The 7,917-nt window shown below is 38.2% G+C and overlaps 1 pseudogene; it reads left to right on the top strand.

Annotated features, from left to right (window-relative positions):
* The window catches only part of LOC102840526, a 16,386-nt pseudogene extending 8,735 nt beyond the window's left edge, over nucleotides 1-7,651 (top strand).
* Nucleotides 7,652-7,917: the final 266 nt, after the last annotated feature.

Raw genomic sequence — 7,917 nt, forward strand, 5'->3', positions numbered from 1 at the left:
CTGTACAGGGTTTCCGAGGGTGTAAATCCTTAGGGGAGTAGAAAGCCTCATCTTTCTCCCACAGAGCGGCTGGTAGTTTCGAACCGCTGACCTTAAGGTTCGCAGCCCGATTCGTAACCACTACGCTACCAGAGCTCCTTTGGTGATTGGAACACGAAAAAAAAGTTGAAAACACAAAAGGAAGGATCAGTATTTGGAAAATATGTCCCTAGTGATAGAAAGGAGCTCTGTTAGCGTAGTGGTTACAAATTGGGCTGCGAACCTTAAGGTCAGCGGTTCGAAACTACCAGCCGCTCCACAGGAAAAAGATGAGGCTTTCTACTCCTGTAAAGATTTACACCCTCGGAAACCCTGTACAGGGTCGCTATGCGTCGGAACCGACTCAACGGCACTTAACAACAACAACAGTGATAGAAATAATGCTGAAGATTGCATGATAGAATTTTGGAAGGCCAACCACTTTTTCATTTCAAATCCCTTTTTAAATAAAATAAAAGATGACTATAAATATTTCTTTCACCAAAGGGATTGCACAGATATCAAATTGACTATGAGTGTGGTAAGAGACGATGGAGAAGTTCAACAGCATCAGGCACAACAAGGCCAGGAACAGATGTGGAAGAGACAAACAATAGCTCATATGCAAGTTCAAGCTGAAGCTGAAGAAAACTAAAATAAATCTCTAAGTGCCAAAATATGACCTTGAACATATCTCACCTGGTTTTAGACACAATCTCAAAACAGATTTGATTCCTTAGGCACTAATAATGATCAAAGACCAGAAGAGTGTTGGGAGATGGTATCAAGAATATCATACAAGATAAAAGCAAAAGGTCATTAAAAAGATAGTGGGGGGAAAAGACCTAATTGAACGTCAGAAGAGATTCTGAAACTTGTACTTGAGTATAAAGAAGTGAACACAACTGGAAGAAATGAGGAGGTAAAAGAGCTGAATAGAACATTTCAAAGGGCAACTCTAAAAGACAAACTAAGGTATTGTAATAAAAAGTACAAAGATCTGGAGTTAGAAAACCATAAGGGAATAACATGCTCAACATTTCACAAAATGAAAGAACTGAAGAAAAATTTCAAGGCTCTACTTACAAAATTGAAGGATTCTATGGTCAAAAGAAGATGGAAGCAATAAAAAAAAAGTCCTTCTATCAAAATAAACAGTGGGTATTCAACCATTTCAAAAGGTAACACGTGGTTACAGCGTAGCAATGGTGGCCTCAGGCTGGCGCTTGGGTCTGCTCTGGTTCGCCTACTTGGAGGCCTGTAATAGCCACCAACCATGTTGTGATCTTCACCCCTACCAACCAGATCCACGTGACCAATGTGGCGGTGGTGCGCATGAAGCTCTCCAGGAAAAGCTTCGAAATCGCCTGCTACAAAAACAAGGTCGTCGGCTCGGGGAGCGGCGTGGAAAAAGACCTGGATGAAGTTCTTCAGACCCACTCCGTGTTTGTAAATGTCTCCAAAGGTCAGGTTGCAAAGAAGGAGGATCTTGTCAGTGTGTTTGGAACTGACCACCAGACTGAAATCTGTAAGCAGATTTTGACAAAAGGAGAGCTTCAAGTATCTGACAAAAAATGACACACACAGCTGGAGCAGATGTTTCAGGACATTTCAACCACTGTAGCAGACAAATGTGTGAACCCTGAGACAAAAAGACCATACACTGTCATCCTGATCAAGAGAGCCATGAAGGACATCCACTATTCAGTCAAAACCAACAAGAGTGCAAAGCAGCAGGCTCTGGAGGTGATCAGGCAGTTAAAGGCCAACATGAAGGTCGAGCATGCTCACATGAGGCTGCGGTTCCTCCTTCCAGTGGGTGAAAGGAAGAAGCTGAAAGAAAAGCTCAAGCCCTTGTTCAAGGTCATCAAGAGTGAAGACTAAGGCCAACAGTTATGAATTGTGTGTCTGATTGACCCAAGCTGCTTCCGAGATTGACGAGCTGATCAAAAAGGAGACGAAGGGCACAGTGTCCTTCTCCAGAGACTGCTCTCTCCTGAAAACATGTCCAAAGTACATTTGACAAAGTATGAACATCCTTGATGCTAAGGAAAATTTTGGCTGTAGTTCTTACTACACAGATTTGCTTGTTCTTCTGGCTTCTTGTTATTAGGTACCATCGAGTTGGTTCCAACTCATAGCAAACCTATGTACAACAGAATGAAACACTGCCACTTCCTGTGTCACCCTCACAGTTGATGCGATGTTTGAGCCCATCTCTTTTGCCCTGTATCAATCCATCATTTTGAGGTCTTCTCATTTTCGCTAACCCTCCATTTTTCCAAGCATGATGTTCTCCAGCAACTGGTGTTTCCCAACAACATGTCCAAAGTACAAGAGATGAAGTCATCCTTGTTTCCGATGTGCATTCAGGCTATTCTTCTTCCAAGACAAATTTGTTCATCTGGCAATCCATGGTACTGACTGAAGAGCTTTCAGCATCATAGCAATACACAAGCCTCCAGTTTCAATTTGTGTTAGTTAGTTCCTGGAGACTTGTATTTTGCCAATGCCTTCAGTGGAACTTGAACTGCTTTTTGTTAATACCATCCGGTCTTGATTATATGCTACTTCTTGAAATGGTTGAGCATCAACCAAATAGTTTTGGTACATAGATTCTGTATAGTCCATCTATCTTCTTTTGATGCTTTCTGCCTTACTCAATGTTTTTTGCCAATGTTGTTGTTATTGTTGATAATTGCCATCAAGTCGATTCCGACTCATAACGACCCTATATAGGGTTTCCAAGGAGCAGCTGGTGGGTTTGAACAGCTGACCATGTGGTTCAAACTGACCTTGAGGTCCTGCACATTATCCTGTAGCGTCACACCGGGCCTCCTTCAATATTTCAAGTCGAGTCTTGAATTTTTTTCAGTTATTTCAGCATAAGAAATGTTAAACATGTTCTTTCCTTTTGGTTTTCTAATTCCAGGTCTTTGCTCATTTCATTATAATTCCTTAGTTTGTCTTCTCAAGGTGTTCTTTGAAATACTCTGTTCAGCTCTTTTACTTCCTCATTTCTTCTAGTTGCTTTAGCTTCTCTGCACTCAAAAGCAAGTCTCAGTGTCTCCTAACATTTGTTTTGGCCTTATCTTTATTTCCTGTCTTTTTGATGACCTTTTGCTTTCTTTCTGTATGATGTTCTTCATGTCTAATGCATCAAATCTGCTCTTGAGATGATCTCTAAATTCAGGTCGGATATATTCAAGGTCACATATTAGCACTTGTGGACTTGTTTTAGTGTTCTTCCGCTTCAACCTCAATTTGCATATGAGCAATTAATTGATGGTCTGTTCTACAATTGATCCTTGGCCTTGTTTTGACTGATGGTATTAAACTTCTCCATTATCTTTTCCCATAGATATAGTTAATTTCATTCCTATGTATGTCATCTGGTGAGGTTCATGTGGCTTTTATGCTGTGGAAAAATGGTATTTGCAATGAATAAGCAGTTGATCTTCCAAAATTCTAACATGAGATCGCCAACCTAATTCCTACCATTAAGGCCCTATTTTTCAGTTATTGATCCTTCCTCTTTGTTTCTAGCTTTCTCAGTTCAATCACTCATAACTACCAATGCATATTGATTGCATGTTTGATCCATTTCAGATTGAAGAAGTTATTGTTGTTGTTAGATGCCCTCTAGTCAGTTCCAACTCATAATGACCCTATGCACAACAGAACAAAACTCTGCCCACTCTTGCACCATCCTCAAAATGGTTTTTACACTTAAATTCATTGCTACTGCCACTGTACCAGTCCATCTCACTGGGGATCTACCTCTTTTTCACTGACCCTCCACTTCACCAAGCATGATACCCTTCTACAGGAACTAGTCCTTCCTGATAACATGTCCAAAGTATGAGAGATGTAGTCTTGCCATCCTGACTTCTAAGGAGCATTCTGGCTGTACTTTTTCCAACACAGATTTGTTTATTCATCTAGCAGTCCATGGTACTGACTGCATACCTTCCAACATCACAGCAACACACGCCACCACAGTACAAAAACCTGACTGACAAATGGTGTTCTTCTGGCAGTCCATAATATATTCAATATTCTTCACCAGCACCGTAATTCAGAGGCATCAGTTCTCCTTCAGTCTTCCTAACTGACTGCACAGCTTTCACTCACACATGAGGTGATTGAAAATACCATAGCTTGTTTCAGGTATATCTTAGTTCTCAAAGTGACATCTTTGCTTTCAAACTTTACAGAGGTCTTTTGCATCAGAATTGTCCAATGTAATACATCATTTGATTTCTTGACTATTCCGTCCACAGGAATTGATTGTGGATCCAAGTAAAATGAAATCCTTGACAACATGAATATTTTCTCCATTTAACATTACATTGTTTGTTGGTACAGTTGTGAAGAGTTAACTTTCCTTTATAAGGTGTAATCCATCCTGAAGCTTGTAATTACTGATCATCAGCGATTGCTTTAAGTCTTCTTCACTATCAGCAAGCAAGGTTGTGCCATCTCATACCAAATGTTGTTAATTAGTCTTCTTCCAGTCCTTATGCCATGTTCTCCTTTACATAGTCCAGTTTCTTTGGAATGTACAAACTAGAAAGATAGTCAATATATTAACATCAATTAATTGTCTGAGGGATTAGAACATTGAAAAGAAAGATGAGGGATAAATACTGAAGTAATATGGAGAAAACATGGTAGTCTTTAACTCTGCTCACTGATACTTGGTTCACTTAAGCTTTTGGCTACATGGAATACTCACCTTTCTGATGATCTAATTCTGGTCATAGTAATATGAAATTTCCTGACCAGAGTGTTTAATTGCCAATTAGAAATCACCCAGAATATCTTACCCACTACTGCAAAGATTATGAAAGTGTAATCGACACGTAAGGCATTCATCCCTGGGTTCCTGAATGACTACAGAAGTGCAGAAATGAAATATTTTTGTTTACCCATGTTAAACACAGTGTAGACAAGAAATAAACTTTCTTATATTAAGCAACTGAAAAATTTCAGTTGCTTATTACCATAGTATTACACTGTTGTTGTTGTTGTTAGGTGCCATCGAGTCAGTACCGACTCATAGCAACCTTGTGCAAAGCAGAACAAAACACTGCCCAATCCTGGGCCAACCTCACTTCTGTTGCCATGCTTGAGTCCATCGATGCTGCCACTTGACCAATCCAACTCATTGGGGGTCTTCCTCTTTTTCTCTGACCCTCCACCTTAACAAACATGATATCTTTCTCCAATGACTCATCCCTCCTGACAATATGTCCGAAGTATGAGAGACAAAGTTTGGCCGTCTTGGCCTCTAAAGAGCATTCTGGCTGCACTTCTTCCAAAACGGATCTATTGGTTCTTTTGGCAGCCTATGGCACTTTCAATATTCTCCTCCAACACCATAACTCAAAAGCATCAATTATTCTACTGTCTTCCTTATTCACTGTCCAGCTTTCTCATGCATATGAGGTTCTTGAAAACACCATAGCATTACATAGCCTATCTTAACTGATACAATACAAATGACATCAATTCTTTTAATGCTTTTTTATTATTATTTCATGCAGGCACATAGTTGAAATTTTCTAATGGAACTCAAAGTCTTTTTTTTTTTTTTTTTTAATTCTTTCCTCACCATTATTGAAATAAGTTCTGTTCCCCAGAAGCAACTAATTTCATATTTTCAGAAATTTTGTGGTGCTCAGTTCTATAAATAATGTGCTTCTGCTTCTATTCCTTGTCAATTTAAAAAATATTATTTCAGTCAAGTTTCTGCTCTCTTAAATCACAACTTCTACTCCCAATATTGCCAACATTAATAACCTCACTTCACCACTTCTTATCTTCCTAATATAGTTCTATCACATTTTTTGGTTAAAACAATGTTTACATTATTATGATATGCAAATAATTGTTTATGTTGCACTCCTCAGACTTCCCTTTGCCACCATCCTTAGAATTTTTTGCCTCTTATTTCCTGTTTCCTTTCATTACTTATTTCTTCCAGTGGTTCTGTAAGAAAGGAAGCAGAACAGATAATTTTTTTAGAACTTGAGCAATCTAGAACTACAATTTCTAGAATGAAAATAATTTTCCTTAATAATTTTGAAAGCAGTACTCTATTTTTGAATACTCAGATTTCAAAATTCACAAAGTTGGTGGTTTGGGGTTTGGTTTGGTTTTTAGTAATTTATGCCATTCTAAACCATAAATTGAAAATAATACCTACTTTATCAGCCTTGATATTTCTGGTATCTTCTCTTTGTTTCCAAATACATTGTATTTGTGATTTTTTTCTTTTCTATTTTGTTATGGTCTTGACATTTAGCAGTCCCTTTTGTATGAGATTTATGTAATCTTATTGACTATTTGAAATTTATTTCAATTTTCTCTTCTCTGATAATTCATCTTAAGCAAATGTTGCCTTTCTAGGACCTCTTAGAACCTAGATTGAACCTCAGTGCTTCATATCATTTAATATTTTCTTGTCTATCTTTCGATATGTCATTCTGCTCTCTTAGGTATTTCTTCAACATGAATTTCCAATATGTTTATTTAATTTTTAATTTGGGTATTGTATTTGTAATAATCATAAGTTATTTTTGTATCTCTGATAACTATTTTTTAATAAAGTCCTGTTCTAATACTATGGATGCAATGTTACCTCTTACCTCCCCCAGAATATTTAACTCTAGAGTTTTTAAAAATTTCTCTTCTCTCTCTATTGCATTTATTTCTATTTATTTATTATCATCTCTATTCAAAACAGAAGACTCCTAGTAAGTAGTTCTTGGTAATTCCTGGATATCAATTCATATTTAAGAGTGAAGCAGAAGAAAACAATTGGACATTCTCCATCTAGGTGGGGATGAAAAGGAGAGTACAGAAGTTGTCAGTTGGTGGACTTTACCAGAGGATGAGTAGGCAATAAACCAGATGTCTTAATGAGGTTATTCCAAATATTAGAAAGCCTAGGTCCTCTCAGAGTTCTGATATAGTGCCATGGGTCAGTTTAAACCACAAGGTCAGCAGCTCAAACCCAGCAGCTGCTCTTTGGAAACTCTATACCGAGTTGCTATGAATGGGAACTGACTCAACAGAACTTAACAACAACAAAGGTCCTTTCAGTTTCTCCAGCGAATTATCCAATCTACAGCCTGAGAATCAGCATTCTGGGAGGCAGACAATTGGAGGGAATGCGACTCACTATTCAGTATAAGTCCTGGTGTGTCACTGTAGGGTTAGCTCTAGACCACAAAGTCAGTTTTAACTGCCATATTGACAGTTCAAACCCACCAGCCACTCTTCAAAAACTCTATACAGGGTCACTATGAGTTGGACCCAACTCAATGGCACTTAACAACAACATTATAAGGACTACTCTCATCCCAAATCAAGAGCATCTCCAAAGAAATAAATTTCTAGGTGTGTGCAATGGTAGAGGAGGAGTACTCATCAGTACTCCAGAAAAGAGGGTAAACATGGAAATTTCATTGTATCTTATGCAAATTTTCAATTAATCTTCTTGTTTTTAACCCCATTCTTTTTGTAGTACTCAGTGCCTCCAACTTCTAAGTCTTTGGTACATTCAGCAGGGAACACTCAGCTTTGTTTGTCTGTAGTATCAATTCAGGGACAGAGTACTCAATAAGTGTGTCCACTACAGATCAGTAAATAAGCACAACTCATGTTTACCTTGCTTATTGGGTAATCTGACATCGTTTCAACTGCATATTTACTTTAAGTTACTTGTTACTTCTCCATCTACTTTCTAGCTTCCAAAAACTCACTGACGTCTCTCACCTGTTAGCTATCATCCCCCTCTCTCACCTCATCGTTTCTGATTATACCTTTTGTTAAATATCCTTTTCATTAGTTTCAAAAATTGGGGGAGGAAGCACATGCAAACATTAATAT

This window comes from Chrysochloris asiatica, unplaced genomic scaffold, assembly GCF_000296735.1.
Source record: "Chrysochloris asiatica unplaced genomic scaffold, ChrAsi1.0 scaffold00019, whole genome shotgun sequence".
NCBI lineage: Eukaryota > Metazoa > Chordata > Mammalia > Afrosoricida > Chrysochloridae > Chrysochloris > Chrysochloris asiatica.